The 16,801-nt window shown below is 37.0% G+C and overlaps 1 protein-coding gene across 1 annotated transcript in view; it reads left to right on the top strand.

The window, feature by feature from the left end:
* EYS (EGF-like photoreceptor maintenance factor) overlaps positions 1–16,801 on the top strand; it is a 1,392,725-nt gene that overhangs the window by 715,209 nt on the left and 660,715 nt on the right. The window lies entirely within an intron of this gene.

The raw sequence follows: 16,801 nt of genomic DNA, 5'->3' as shown, positions 1-16,801 counted from the left end.
GGTCTATCTTGTGGAATTTCCAATATAATTGTGGTAGTGAAGTTAATTTTCCTTCAACAAGAAATTCTTTTTTTTTTTTTGCATATATATGTGTGGGTGGGTGTGTGTATGCTTCAGAAGAAATACCTATTATATCAATATTATAAAGTTTTTTGGTATATAACTTACAGCTGGTGACTCAGTAATATAAAAGACCAAATCACTACATTTGGGATGTCCAATGTGAAATGATTTTCTTTCTAATAGTAGTTTCTAAAAATAACATTTTTTAATTACCAATTTAAATGTAGCCGTCTTCTTGTACTTTTACAAGATGGTAGCTGGTTGTACAGCTTATGACTTATCAACAATGCCTAGCACATCACTTCTCACTTAGAAGCTTCTTAGTAAATGTAGCTGAGTTATACCTTCTCCTCTCCTACAATAACCTCACAGCCACCCCTTGGAAACAATACAGACGCAAGATCTTCATTTCCAGGAAACTGCATCCCATCCTTGCCCTTTATGAGCAAATTCTTGTCATCTTCCATTTTTGTCATCCCTCACTCCAACTGCAAGCATTCTTTGATGATTTTTATCTCCTGCAATTTTCCTAGCCTCTTGTTAATTTCTCTTGCCTCCCTAATCGCTTTAGACGAGATAATCATTTCCAAGGCATGCCGGCATTTTCCAATATGTTCATTCATTGCATTGGTTAGGGTCAAATCAGGGAAGTATTTGGGGAGAATGTAATAAAAAGACTATTTACAAATATATGGTTATAGTTAAGGAAACAATCAGGTAGTTTGTCTGCAAGGGACTAGAAACAGCAGAATGGCATTACTGCCTCTAGCCCTGAAGGGACAAAGGAAAGAGCAGTTACCAGGGATGGGAAACCATAGAGGAGAGCTACCAAGTTACAGACACTGTGGTCTTTAGGAGGAAATCCAAGGCAAACCCAGCAAGAGAAGCCCGTGAGATGTGCACACAAGCTTGCTCTCTTCTTTTTTCTTGTCTCCTGTGGTGTCCTTGTTGGCCACACCCGTTCAGGATCTGGAAATGATCTTTGAAACCACATCTGGTTTAATATTTTAATGTAAAGAAAAGGTGGGGTGGGCCATAGTAGAATCAGCCTGCGGTGCTAAAATCTTGAGTAATTTCCATGATACTCCTAAAGTATGGAATGAGTGTGCAGCTGAAATGGGGGAACATTTCCATGAATGGTTCTGAAGTGAACCCTTGGGCACTGCTATTTCCTCCTTTATGCTGCTTCCAGCAAGAAAGTGTGAAATATGGAGACCCTATAATTTGGGGCTCCCTTGCTCTGGTGGGTTCCTCACACTGCACTGAGTTGCCTAGAAAAAAAAAAAAAAAGATACTTCAAGCACCTTCCTGTGTTGGGCAAGTGAGCATTACAACGTATCTTCTACCAATGTATCTCTAGGCTTTTCTGTGACTTTTGGCGTGTATTATGGTTGGTTCCGCAGAATAGTGACAACCTTATGATACTGAATAGGAATTGTTGTGCTCACCTATTCTCTAAATCAAACACCTTTTGTAGTTTGGTTTAACTTAGGAAGCAGATGTAGTTTCAGAGAGAAATTTTCTAGCACTTCATATTATTTTCCTATGGTAATATGTCTTATTTTTTTCTACCAGTTGTTTGGGAAAGACATGAGAGAGCAACCAGAGCTTCTGGACTGAAATACTCTCTAATAGCAGTGAGGAGCAAAAATAGCGCTAAAGTAGACGTTTCCATGAGCTCCATTTATTCCATTCATAAGCATAATGTTTTAAGTTTAAAAAAATCCAGTACAATATTAATACATTTCTAGAAAATTGCAAAGAGATATTTTCTCCAGGAATAAAATGATGAGTCAAAGTAAGATATTTAGCAATGTAACTTACTGCATCATTAGGTATAAGGACCTTGACACTCGAGTTATAGTTTACCCAGATTGTTTATTTTTTTCTCCCTTATTATCTCTTCTAAGGAATTTACCTTATCTTCAAATCTTGGTATATGTTATTAATAACAAGAATAACAAAATATAAATAGCTCACAATAATATTTAATCCTATTCTTAAAGTTGAAACAGAAGAGGTAGTTCTGTTAAACTTGTTAAGTCAAAATGCCTATATGCACATATACACCTATTTCTTCCTATACTATTTAGAAAATCCAGTGGGAAGATGCATTTTTTAATAAACCAAAAATACAAACTACTGCTGCTTAATACTATACATAACAAAGTTTAAAAAGTGAAATGTGTTGAATATCTAAAAACTAGACTAGTGGAGATAACTGTACCTTTATTTAAGGGTTCAGAAGTGTGATCCCTTAGTACTACATTATACTGCATTTGAAATTATAAAGCAATTTCAAACAAGTTCAAATGGGATAATAGTTAGACCTTGATGAAGTCATTTTAAAGTGGAAGACAGTAGTAAAAGGATGTTGAAAAGGAATGGCAAAAAGATAATTTCTTTATAATGTATTAAGATAAATTATAATAAACTATTATGTTATGACAAGGCTGCAGATAAAAAGAAGTAGAATAAAAGTCCAAATATAACTATTAAGTATAAAATTTCATTAAAAGAAGGGATTCTAATCAAAGATTTTAATACTTACTAAATTGTGTTGATGCTTTTTTTGTTTTGAAAACTCTTCCTCTATATCATACACTGGAAACAATTCTAGGAGTACTAACTAGATTAAATTACAAAATATAACATTACTCTTTCAAATCAAAGTGAAATAGCTGGCCGCTCAAATCATAAAACAACTTGCTATACATAGATAATAAAAATATATTTCAAAATCATTGGAAGCAGTTGAAGATAGAAAATTTAAAATGAGAAACAAACTTATCTGTTTGCCAATTTTTTTTTTAATGTCATCACTCTGAATTGGTGAAGATTCCACACTGTTTGAGGGGAAAGTGAATGAACACCATCTTTTCAGAGGATTACTTGCCATCAACAATGTTTTAAGTTTTAAAATATCAATTTCAGTTTTAGGAAATTATTACTGATATTCTCAAATTATATTGTTAAAATGTTATTAAAACAGTAAATATTTGGAAATAACCATGTCCTAAAGTGGTGGTTGTATTAAATAATATTGCCATGCAGTGATGAATTCAGAAGTAAAATTCCAACATTTTCTTTCCTGTGCATCTCCCAGCATCTTCCACAAATGAATGTCCTGTGCTTTCTATGTAAAGCTAGTTTGCAGTATTCAAGAGCATTCATTATTTGCATTTTATTCCCACTGGACACTAAGATGAATTGCATTATTAATACCATATAAACACTATAGTAAAGTGAAGACAAGGTTGTTTTTTTCATGCATGTTATAATTCTTTGCTTTCAAAACGTTTTTTCTTCTTATTTGTCGAATATCCATCTCAGTAGCACGTGACCTTGAGAAAATTAATGGCATTGGCCAGGGATTGGCAAAGTACAGCCCGCAGGTCAAACCTGGCTGGACCCACTACCCATTTTTATAAGTTTTGCTGGAACATAGCTTCATTCATTTCTTTACATATTTTCTGTGGCTGATTTTGTAGTATGACAGCTGTTGGCTTCCAAAGAGGTGTCAGAATATGCATCTTCCAAGACATGTAATGAAAGAAGTTGGGTTAGTTTGTTTCAGTGTTCAGTTAGCTCTTGCTAAGAACAAAATGCACATACTAGCTATGAGATATGGAGTGTATAATTTTGATGATGTCACTAAAGAGTTAAATTCTCTTATACTTAACATTTAAAACCAGCATTGCACAATATAAATCTCAATAATCAAAGTTCACTAATAATTGGAAATTTAACATTTTCGTGAAATGACATTAATAATGACATTAAACAGCAAGTAAAAGATACAGTGAAAAGTTGGGGCAGGAGTTCCCGTCATGGCTCAGTGGAATTGAACCATGAGGTTGCTGATTCTATCCCTGGCCTCGCTCAGTGGGTTAAGGATCTGGTGTTTCTGTGAGCTGTGATGTAAGTGGAAGATGCAGCTCAGATCTGGCATTACTGTGGCTCTGGTATAGGCTGGCAGTTACAGCTCCAATTGGACCCCCTAGCCTGGGAACCTCCATATGCCATGGGTGCAGCCCTAAAAAGCCAAAAAAAAAAAAAAAAAAAAAGGAAAAATTGGAGCCAAGACCACGGAAGAAAAGAAGTAGTATCTCGTGGGTTTTTTTGGTGGTGAGGCACAATACCAGATCCTTAACTCACTGCCCTGGGCTGGGGATCAAACCCACACCTCAGCAGCAAGCAGAGCCGCTACAGTGAGATCCTTAATCGTTGTGCCACAGCAACTTCTATATTTTAGCACCTTTAATGGAACATTTTTTCTGGGTTTTTTTTTTTTTTTTTTTTTTTTTGAACAAAGGACCCTACATTTTCATTTTGCACTGGGTTCTGCAAGTGACATATCCAGCTCCACCTGTGCTGCCACTGTTCTGGAAATTTCTTCCTTCCTCCACCAGGCCAGTTTCATATGTTTTCCTGGTTCAAATACTCCAGGGTGTGTTTTTAGATGTTTTCCCTCTGTTCTTCTTTTCACATACCCTTTACGCTTCATTTCTCAATTCTCATTCCCTTCTTTAAAATTTGTCTTGGGAGGTATAGCACCTACATTTATGGCTTCAAATATCTGCAGAGATATAAACTCTCTCCTGTCTTGAGACTCACATTTTTTAACCTATCCATCCCTCAAACAGTTGAGATAAAATCTTTATCTTTCCAACAACACCACAACCTCCATCTTTCTCCCTATCTGTGCTTTTTTCTCCCTTGATTCATACTTCAGACATGAAATTTATATCCATCGAGATTTCCAAACTTCAGGGTAAACTTTAGTTCATTGAAAGTATTATGGATTCTATCTACAGAGTTCTCTCCAGAGGCCTCACAGCTCAGCTCATTACTATCACTCCACTTTAAACTCTTATCATCTCTTTTAGACAACTGCAGTTCTCTCTAAAATAAGCTACTTATTTCTAGGCTTAATTCTCCCAGGTCCCTCTGCCATGTTACTTTCACAGTCATTCCTATGTTATTTTTTTTATACCTCTGTTTTAAAAGCTGCAGTGGATCTTCATTTCCTATAGGAAAAAATTTGACATCCTAAGCATTCTAGATATAATATTTGACCTTGATTTTAACATCCGAAGTCATTGTCTATCAGCCATCTGCAACCTACTTATGGCTAACCTTTCTCAATCCCACCATACATTTTCACAGCTCTGCCCTTAAGGGTTCATAGTCTTACCTCATGACTGCCCCTTGTTGCCCAGTTTGTGAGAATACCTATCCTGAAAGTCGATTCCAACATGGCTTCCTATTGGAGGACACTTGTAAAAACACTAGAAATTTATGATTTGCCCTTTATTTTTACTACCACAGAACATTATATATGACTCAATGCCACCTTGACTTTGGCCATTTGTTGTTTTGTTACTGCCAACAACAGCATTTGTACTTTTGCAGGACAAGCCTCAAAGATTACTAGACATAGTACCTTAGCCAAAATTTCACCATAATTGTGGAGACCCCAGGAAAGACTGTAAAACATGTATATTTTTTTAATTGAAGCATAGTTGATTTACAATGGTTGTGTTAGTTTCCTGTATACAGCAAAGTGGTTCAGTTATACACATATATATGTATCCTTTATATATTATTTTCCATTATGGTTTATCATAGGATATTGAATAGAATTCCCTGTGCTATAAAGTAAGTCCTTGTTGCTTATCCATTTTTATATATTATATTAGCATCTGCTAATCCCACACTCCCAATCCTTCCCTCTCCCACTGCCTTCCACATTTGCAGCCACAAGTCTGTTCTCTCTCTATTCTGTGAGTCTGTTACTGGTAAAATGTCTATCTTAAAGCTGGTAGCAAAGATTGTCATCAACTTAGTAAAAGTTAAGGAGGCTTAACTGTGAAGGTTGTTATGATCAGAGCAACTAGAGCTTTGGATGTGCCAAAGCTGGAAGATTGGGAAAATATCCCAAGCATGGCTAAAGAATCTTATCTGCTGTAGAAGAAGCTGGATAGCTCTATATACAGTAATCTCAAGGAGTTATGAACTTCTCTGGGTCAGGATGCCTTTGGGTCTGCAAGACTTGACTTTCAGAGACCCTAGGCAGCTGATGAGACAGGTAAAGATGGGGAGGTCAGAGTTTGTTTATGAGCTCAATTACAAATGTTTAGGAGGCACTATTCATATAGGAAATAGCTATCTGTTTTTGAGTAAGGGTTCAGTACAGCTGGAGCGTGAGGCAGAAGGTCAGCTCTCCAGTTAGAATATGAGTGAGAACAGGTACTTTATGTTCCAAGCAGAGGACATTAAAATTCCAGTTCTGTGATCTGGGCCAGTGTTACAAAAGGCTTGCAGAGGATAGTTGCAGGGAGGAAATGATTCAGCCAAGAAACAACACAGATACTTAGTGGGCATCTCTAGGTATTGTGGGAATGAAGATAAAACTCCTGGTTTCAAGGGCAATTTTAATAACAGTAGCTATAATTTATTCAGTAGCTGCTTAGTAACTGACAGCAGTTCCTTCACAAATTTACAGATGAGAACCAAGGGGAGACTGCCCTGGATAAGGTCCATCAGCTAGTAAGTATTCCATGGGCATTGGAATTGGAGTTGGCAAGACCCAGATGGGATGAATTGTAAGGACAAGATATTGTTCAGTGAAGGGATTGAGGCACTTCTTAGGCTTCATGTCTTGGTTGGCTCCCACTCTCAGGTAGATCTTGGTGGGAGCCATCTGGGGAATGGCATCCCTTCTCCATGGAGGCTGGAAAAGATGGGGAAAGTAGGGGAGTGAGGTTCAAAACTAGGGTAAAGACCAGAAGCTAACAGATTTCTGCCCATGGGTGGGGCCAGCATACCTAGTTCTTTTGTCAAAACCTTTCACAAAAGAGAGAAAAAACAGCCAGTGGGCTGGATATCATGGTGGCTTCTCCACCCCTGATGGAGAGCATCTTGGACATCGTATCTCATTTCTTGTCTCTCCACAGATGTATTTTTCCTCAATTCTATTTACTTTTGTTAGTCACTGCTACACAGAAAATTAATAAAAAATGCATTTCTGTTGCATCCCAGATCTATTTATATGTGAAGCACATGGTGCAGTATGGCAAATTGTCACTATTATGAACATCAGTCAGCAGAATTTTTAGATGCTATGTAGTGTCAGTTATGAAGACATTATTTAAACCCCTAGACAATGTTTTCTTCTAAGTACAACAGAGATTAGCATGACAGATGTTCTTCCTGAATAACTATGTATCACTTACAACACATCTTAGTGAAGATGTCCTGGTCTGTATCTGTGTGCTATATACACTTATAAACAGAACAGATATCTCCTGTCCTCCTAGAGCTTAAATTTCAGTGGAGAGAGAGAGAGACAGTAAACAAGCCTGTATTTCCCTCTAACATGCTGTATATGATGAAATATATATAAAGTATAGTTCTAATGAAGATTTATGCATATAAATATACATAATCATATGTAGATTGTTATGACATAAATTTTAATATAATTTTATATATTATCGATATAATTTTATATATATATATAAATATATGTGATGTGATAACTTGTATGAATAAAAAAGTAGAATAGGTTGGTAGGCAGTGTCACATGATCCGGGTTGATGGATGAGAGAAAATGGATCAAGATTGATCTCATTGAGGAAGCTAACTTGAAGGAGACAAGGACTGTGTAGACATACAGAGGAAAAAATATCCCACAAAGTGCAAGTATCTAATGCTGTTTGTTTGGCATTTTCTAAGAACATAAAGACAGCCATGAGGTGGAGCAAGTAAGCAAGTAAGCAAGAGGATAAAGTCAGGTAGATAGTAGGGGAGAGGAAACAAAGTCGGATTCCAAAAACTTTAAGTCATTTTAAGGGCTTGTCTTATATTCTGAGTGAAGCAGAAAATTACACTATGGAATTTGGCAGGAAGGTGACAGAATCTGAGTGATTGCTGTGGCCATACTGCTGAGAATTTAAGCAGGGGACCAGTTAGAAGGCTAACGCCGTAGCCCAGAAGAGAGATAAGTTGGCTCAGTCCAGATGTCAGTAATGAAGCCTTGAGAAATGGTCAAATTAGGCTGTATTTTGAAAGTTAAGCCAATAGGATTTGCTGATTATTTGTGGATTATTCTTATTTATTTTGGAAATCAATTTTATTAAGCAGAGAGTAATATCTTAAGCCATACTCTGAAGACAAAAAAGGGAAAATTAGGCAAACCAATTTTTCCAGAAATGCTACAAATAGGTTTATCTGACATTTTATCAGCTATAAAACTGTGTCAAGCAATAGCTCTATTACAATGCAAAAATTCTGATAAGTTTCTAATGCTGTTCCTGATTATGGCCCTGAAGCATAGAAAGATACTCTGACTTCTGCATCTGTCATAAATTAACAAGTCATTTTTTGTTTGTTTTTTTGTTTTTGCTGCACCCCCAGCATATAGTACTTCCCAGGTCAGGCACTGAACCCAAGCCACAGCTGTGATTTATGTCACAGCTACAGCAATGCCAGATCCTTCGCCCACTGCATCAGGCCAGGGATCGAACCTGTGCCTCAGCAGTGACCTGAGCCATCACAGAGACAATGTTGGATCTTTAAGTGACTCTTCCCAAAACAGGAATTCCAACAAATCATGTTTAGCATGAAATATGTTTGATATTCTGTATTTACACTTATTTTGGAAATTTGTTTGTGACTTTGTGTTGAATAGAGGAACGTTCTGTCAATTATAGTATTTAATAATTCAAGCTACCTGACCATGTGGTAGTATATGCATGTGAACGTGTATGTGTCTGTATGTGTATAGACTTGGGTGTGTGCCAGTGTGTTTGTATATGAGTGGAGGGCCATATGGAGTAGACATACCTAAGGATGCAATACAGGCTATTGAGAGAGCAGATGCTAGAAACAGAAAACATGGAAAGGGAAAAAGACAGAAGCCAAGACATGAGATTTGATACTATTGACTCTGAGGTTTTATAAATATGATACAAATGCAAGAATTATGAATATATTTTGATGAACAAGTATTAGTTTCCTAGAGCTTTCATAACAAAGTAGCACAAACTGTGTGGCTTAAAACCACAGAAATGTGTTGTCTCACAGTACTAGACCCCAGAAGTATGAAAACAAGGTGTTGGTAGGGCCACACTCTTCCTCTGAAACCTATAGAGATGACTCCTTCCTTGCTCTTCCTGCTTCTGGTGGGGGCTGTCAGTCCTTAGGGTTCCTTGGCTTGTGGCCACATCACTAATTCCTGCCTTCTGTTGTCACGTGGTATCCCCTGTGTGTCTTACATCTTCCTGCAAGGACATGCTAAAGGCAAAAAGTTGGTTCAGAGTCTTTAGGCATTTTGTAGGCTATTTAACTAGAATTAAAAAAAAAAAAAACTTTTGAGTTGCATAATTTCATTGCCTGGAATATGGCAGAAGCTTGGAAGATGGACAAATCCAAAAATATCCCATTCTATGACTTACTAATTCTTTGGCTTCAGAAAAGTTGCCTTGATTAGCCTCTGTTATTAAATGGGGCTGCCAGTAATTTTGTGGCATCAATTTTAAGGATTCGATGAATAAATATCTATAAGTTGCTGTCACAGTGCCAAATGAATGCTAGCCTCTCCCCAAAGCTCTAGTTATTTTCTTTTTTCTTTTTAGGGTTGCACCATGGCATATGGAAGTTCCCAGGCCAGGTGTTGGATCAGAACTACAGCTGCCTGCCTACACCACAGCCACAGCAATGCCAGATCTGAGCTGCATCTTCAACCTACACTGCAGCTCACAGCAATGCTGGATCCTTAACCCACTGAGAAAGGCCAAGGATCGAGCCCATGTCCTCATGGATACTGGTTGGGTTCATTACCTATGAACCTCCTACACTTCTAGTTTTTAATCCAATGCTATATACTCTTCAATTTCTAGACTACTGCCCCCAATATACTTAATACCTTTTTGGTCCCTAAACTTTGAGTACTTGAAATCTAAGCTTGATGGTTGCCCTGAATTTTATTGATTATACTCTATTTTGATTTGTTCACTTACTGTTGATGAATTTACCCTATTTTGACATTTGATTTCTAGACATAGCCATACTCTTGTATCTCTTGTGGTTCTGAAATCCTGGTTATACTTTGGGAGTTTCTAACCCTTTCCTTAGGTCTCCTTAGTTGCTATCAATACTTTTCATGTATATCATCGTCCTTTCCCTCCTGAGACCTTGATTCCTTATCCTGCATCACACCCTGATGGCTGACAATGTCTAACCCCTACTCTCTACTTTACAGAATCCTTCAAGAGAATAAACATTAATTCCTATATTCCTATCGTATTTCCCTTTCTTCCAGAACTCCCATGATATTTTCTAAAGAGCGATTTTATGCTTAAGAAATAAGACATGAGGAATTCCCATCGTGGCGCAGCAGAAATGAATCTGATGAGGAAACATGAAGTTATGGGTTTGATACCTTGCCTCTTTCAGTGGGTTAAGGATCCAGCGTTTCCGTGAGCTGCGGTCTAGGTCACAGACCCAGCTCAGATTCCACATTGCTGTGGTTGTGGTGTAGGCTGGCAGCTGTAGCTCTGATTAGACCCCTACCTTGGGAACTTCCATATGACTCAGGTGTAGCCCTAAAAGCAAAAAAAAAAAAAATAAAAAATTAAAAAAATAAAGAAAGAAGAAATGAATATCCAATTCATATTTGCAAATGGGTAAAATTCTAGGTAGAATTTGAAAAATTCATACGATAGCACAACTCTTTTTATCTAACCATGGACTGTACCTTGCCATTTGATTTTCAGCATATGCTCTTATTTTGAGTGAAAATTCTCAAAGTAGCTTATCATTTTGCTTAGATTTAGGGTAATTTTTATTTCCACTGTTTTGTTTTCTTTCCCTCCTTTTGATACCAGTGCCTCTGTCACTCTTTACTCTGTCTGGTGAGCTTTCTGTAATAGAAGGAAAAATAAAATTGTGTCATCATTTTGATAGCTGAAATTAATAAAGAGTGAAATTTTGGTATTTGTACCTGAAGGTATGTAAGTATCATTGTTTGTATGTGAAAAGGTCTTTTTTAAAAAACCAATATGGCCTGTAATTAAAATAACATGTTTTTCACAACTGTCTAAAAACAATGTATTTATTTTTACTAACCCCGCAGGAATCAATCCCAGTTTTAAACTTAAGGTTTTTTTGTTTTTTGTTTTTTGTTTTTTGGTTTTTTTTTGCTTTTTAGGGCCACACCCATAGCATATGGAGGTTCCCAGGCTCGGGATTAAATCGGAGTTACAGCTGCCAGCCACAGCCACAGCCACAGCCACAGCAATGTGGGATTCAAGCCACATCTGTAGCAACACCGGATCCCCAACTCACTGAGCAAGGCCAGGGATCGAACCTGCATCCTCATGGATATTAGTTGGATTCATTTCTGCTGTGCCATGACTGGAACTCCAAACTTATTTAATTTTTAAAGGCACAAGAGAGAAATAATATCAGTTTTGATTCCACAGACATAAGTGGAAACAGAAACATGCATGTAACGACATGAACTTTTTAATTGATTCCCCATAGAAATTAGCATATTGTTTTCTACAGTGTCCTTACCACCGCATGGGGGTTTAGAATTTGGGTACCAAACTATATAGTCCCAAATCTACCGAGTAATGCTGTGATCTTGGGAATACTTAGCCTTTCTCCCTTTAAAATGGGACTAATAATCATAGTTACTACAAATAGTTCCTGTGAGGATTAAACTAGATAAGGCATATGCTGTGCTTAACTCAGTTTCTGAGGTAGTTATGTCTGGACAAATTGTGTCTACCATTATTCTTAACAATAAAATAAAAAATGTAAAACTGTGCATATGTCCATCCCAAACTCTCAGTACCCCCCTACCACACTAAGGTATATGGAATGATTGGCCAATAGGGACCTGCTGCATAGCATAGGGAACTCTACCTAATATCCTGTGATGGTCTACATGAGAAAAGAAGCTGAAAAAGAAGGGCTGTATATACATGTATAACTGAATCACTTTGTTGTATAGCAGAAATTATCACAACATTGTAACTACACTTCAATAAAACTTTTACAAATCAAAAAAGTGTAAAACAAATTCTCCATTAAAACATTTATTGAAATGAGGAGAAAAACATACATGGTGAAGGAAACCTGTCCACAGCTGGCATGGTAAAGAAAGAGAGTAGGCTATCTCCTGGGGTCCTTGTGCTTTCAACCCTGCTGGGGTGATGTGGTCATAGCAAGGGGGCTCGGCAACCAGCATAAACACACATGGACAAGTGGACAAATTGCACACATCTCCATGGGAATTAGAATATTTCTTTCTGAGTCAACTATATTTCAAGACAGAGATAGTGGTGGACATTACTAATGGTTAATACTGACAAATTAAGGGAATGATGGAAAGATATGACTCAGATGAAATCCTCACAAAAATAATACATTTTATAAGCATCAGAACATGCTTTTCAAATGTAAAGGATCTAGACAAAATTATGTTCTAAGCATAAACAAGAAGAAACATTATTAGAAGTACTAGTCCATAGATAAAGAAACAATCATGGAGTTCCCATCGTGGCGCAGCGGAAACGAATCCAACTAGGAACCATGAGGTTGCGGGTTTGATCCCTGGCCTCACTCAGTGGGTTAAGGATCCGGCATTGCTCTGAGCTGTGGTGTAGTTCACAGACACAGCTTGGATCTAGCGTTGCTGTGGCTCTGGCATAGGCTGGTGGCTACAGATGCAATTAACTCCTAGCCTGGGAACCTCCATATGCCATGGTTGTGGCCCTAAAAAGACAAAAGATTAAAAAAAAAAAAAGAAACAATCATAACCTTTGGAGTGACAATTAATCAGCTAGTCTTACCCTTTCACTCTCCAAGAAAACAAAAGCAAGAGAACAAATTATTTCTAAATCATCCCCATGTCCTATGCATCACCAAAATATTTGTTGCATCTTTGTAAATATAAATAAACTCATATTATAAAAAGATATTGATTTTGCTTGAAATTATAATCCCTATAAAAAAACCTAACATACTTTTTCTGTATTCTTTTGATTTGGTACTAATTGTCTGTATATTCTGGTGATAAAATCAATGTTCACTCATCTTTCTCTGCTTAGCTCATTCCAAAAAGAAATTTTACAGAGATTTTATACTTATTGACTAAGTGATAAGCAATAAACTCACATTAATATGTGTTTATTAATTTTATAATATAGGCCATATAAAGATTCTAACTTCTAAGCTGTAAATATTTGGGTGCCCAGATTTTGAACAGAACCACTAATATGAAAGGTAAAATAGGAGTTTCTCTTGTGGAACAGTGAGTGGATTAAGAATCCAACTGCAGAGACCTACTGTGTTAAAGGATTGGCCATTGCTGAAGCTACTGTGTAGGTCACAGCTGCAGCTGGGATTCAATCCCTGGCCCAGGAACTTCCACATGCTGCCAGTGCAGCCATACAAAAAAAAAAAAAAAAAAAAAAAAAAAAAAAAAAAGATAAAATACGCAAGATTCCATTTTAATATACGTAAAAATCTCTGGAACAGAACTAATTTCCAAAGGCAGTACCAGTTCTTTGAGAAAAAATTTTTTTTCTTTTTTAACATTATACATGACAAGAGATGTGGGTGAGAGTAAACTCCTCAATGTGATCTATATGTCCAGTTTTAATAAGAATAATTCGCTTTTAAGAAATTTGCTAATACAAACAAAATTATTGCTTCTTAAAATTGTTTGAAAAATTATTGTTCATGGTTTTTCTATCTGAATTTTTCTCATGAAGAGAGTCATTGGAGTCCTTTATCATTTATCCCTTTGTCCATTTAGTTTCTATTTGAAGCTTTCCACTTAGTGCTAACCATTTCTTTAACCATTTTTTTAAACTCACTTATCTGCTGATAGGACATCAACCAACATAATATCCACGATTCAATGATACTTTAAATATTTTTTTTTCACATGAAAAAAAAGCTGTCAGCCATTTCTTGAGGGAATTTACATCTTAGCACTTACAGATTTTCTAGAAAGGCAGATCTGGTAAACTTAAATCTCAAATATTCTCACTTTGAAACTTGTCCTCATCCTACGTAATTAATTTCAATTCATCTTAAAACAAATTTGCTCAAAGACGTTTTGATGTTTTTTACATTTTGCATTTGAAATTGACTTCAAAACTGATTATCTCCTTAGCATTTTTATTATCTGCTCCCCTTAATATGAAACAAATTTAGGTAAGGAAATTGAAGGAAAAAATAGGCTTCCATAAAATAAATTAGTATTCTGGTTTGCCCATTATATCTTCAGAAATGTCAAGTTAAGCCAAATTTTTAGTACTTCTGCCAACTATTATATCTTCTAATTATTAAAATATTATTATACTTTTAAAGAGGAATTTTTATGTTTTTTTAAATATTGTCATTCCACATATATTTCTGGAAAAATAAGATAATTCTAAAAAGGGGAAAATTGAAAGCATTTGAAAGAATTATGCTCAGGTTCTACTAATCTTCACAAAGATCATAGCTTCTTTAGACTTTTTCACGAGTAATTTGAGGCAACTAAGTGGAAATTGGCAAATTCAGTTCTAATTGGAGAGTTTTAAAAAATGTATTAGCGGGAGTTCCCGTCATGGCTCAGTGGTTAACAAACCTGACTAGTATCCATCAGGACATGGGTTCCATCCCTGGCCTTGCTCAGTGGATTAAGGATGTGGCGTTACCAGGAGCTGTGGTGTAGGTCATAGACATGGCTCAGATCTCGCTTTACTGTGGCTGTGGCGTAGGCCAGTGGCTACAGCTCCTATTCAGCCCCTAGACCGGGAACCTCCATATGCCCTGGGTATGTCCCTAAAAAGACAAAAGATGAAAAAAAAAAGTGTTAGCATTAACTTTATTGATCCTGTCAATATGACTTGGAGGCCAGCTTAGGACCAGGACCAGATACCATAACTACCTGTCAAAATGCAAGAAATACTACTTCTCATCTTTTACATCTAATTCTTTTTTCATGAATAGAGAATTCTATGTTTTATAATTTTCTTCACTAAAAAAAAAAGTCAACCCTGCTATGTGTCAACTTCAAATTCTAAAGCTGGCCTAGGTGAGAGATTGGTGTAGATGAAAAAGACCTCAGCTGGGAGCCTAGGTTCAGAGTTGGCAGATGCTAGAGATAAGGGCTTATGTGGAAATCATGAGGTTTTTTTTTTGTTTTTTTTTGTTTTTTTTTCTGGTAACAAATCACCATAGTCTTAACGGTATGTATAACTTTACTGAGACTATAGGTCAGAAGCCCAGGCAAGTGACACTAGATTCTCTGCCATGGCTCCAAGTTCCATCTGGGTCCTCTTCCAACTCCCTACCCCTGGGAGAAATTCTTTTCCTTGCTGGTGTAGGACCAAGGTGCATTTTTCTCACTGACTGTCTTGCAAGTACAACTCTCAGCTCCTAGAAGCCATTCTCAGGGGTGTGCCCTCAGCTCCCTCCATCTCAGTAAAGGAGGACAATCCTGGTGTCTAACCTCTCTCACCCTTTGAATTCTTTGACTTCCTTTTCTGCCACCTGGGAGAAAACTCACTTGCTTCAGGGGCTCCTATGACTAGATTAGGTCCACTCATGTATTTTTGCCTTGTCTTGTACAAAACATGATCACTAGCGATATCTTCCCAGATTCACAGTATCCACTCATCCCCAAAGAAGGATGAGAGTCCTGGAAAGGGTCATCTTAGTATTCCACTGATAATGCAGGAGAATCCAGAAGACTGTGCCATTGTGGTGCAAAGGGATAGAGAGAAACTAGAAGACCTTATAACAGGTAGACTGCCAGCTGGTAAACCACGGTCAGAGCCCACTTTTCTGGTCTTGGTAAATGAATCCAGGCAGAAGTGGGTTTTCAGTGTTCAGATTAAGATCAGAATACAAGAATTTATAAGTGATAAAAGGATAAGGAATTGAAAAGAGAGAGAGAGCAGTTGTAGTGTTTGTGACTCTAACCCAGGGTAGCTGTTCCCAGAATAGGGCAAGTTATACCTGATGATTAGCAAGTAGTAGTTACCTGCTCTTTCTAAAACACTTTAAACCACTTTCTTGCAAAACTAATAGCTAAATATATTAAGGATTTCCTGTGTGGCATGAGTGAGCTAAATGATGAGTTTCACTTCTCACTTTGTCCTCACAGCAGTCCCTCAAGTTTCTATGATAACCAGGGACAAGCTCTGTGACGGGAAGAGAATTTGAACAACATATCTGTGATGCCCCTTCTATTACAACTGTACAATGGTAATTAAGTGTATGATTGTCCATTTGCCTTCAGTGCACCCTAGAAAATTATTCAGAATCAAGATTTGTGTCTTACTTATTTTCATGACCTGAGCATTGAGCATAGTATAAATTGATTCATTGTATTGTTCCTAAAAACATCTTTGTGAGGTAAACTTTCTGATGGAGGAGACTGGATTTAGGTTTGGCAACCTGGATTCCGAACCCCTTAAATTACTCTAAGATCATATGTGCAAATCATTAACCTCAGTTTCTTCATATGACAAAGTGAAGAACTGAGATTTTTCTCTCATTAAAAACAAGTATGAGCTCTTTCTTGTGGTGGGCAATGGTTATATTTGAACCTGTTTCTAACAGACATTTTCAAACGGACCCAAATTTTGGAGAGGTGACAAATGAAAACCAAATAGTCATTCTTCACAGTGTATCTGCTTCTATGGTCAGCTATTCACTGTTG

Source organism: Sus scrofa, chromosome 1 (assembly GCF_054392235.1).
Source record: "Sus scrofa isolate SSC_HxYL_T2T_F1_AM1 chromosome 1, Sscrofa_HxYL_maternal_Yorkshire_Landrace_v2.0, whole genome shotgun sequence".
In the NCBI taxonomy this organism is placed as follows: Eukaryota; Metazoa; Chordata; class Mammalia; order Artiodactyla; family Suidae; genus Sus; species Sus scrofa.
The sequence above is the reverse complement of the archived record's forward strand: the minus strand, read 5'-3'. Positions and strand labels throughout refer to the sequence as shown.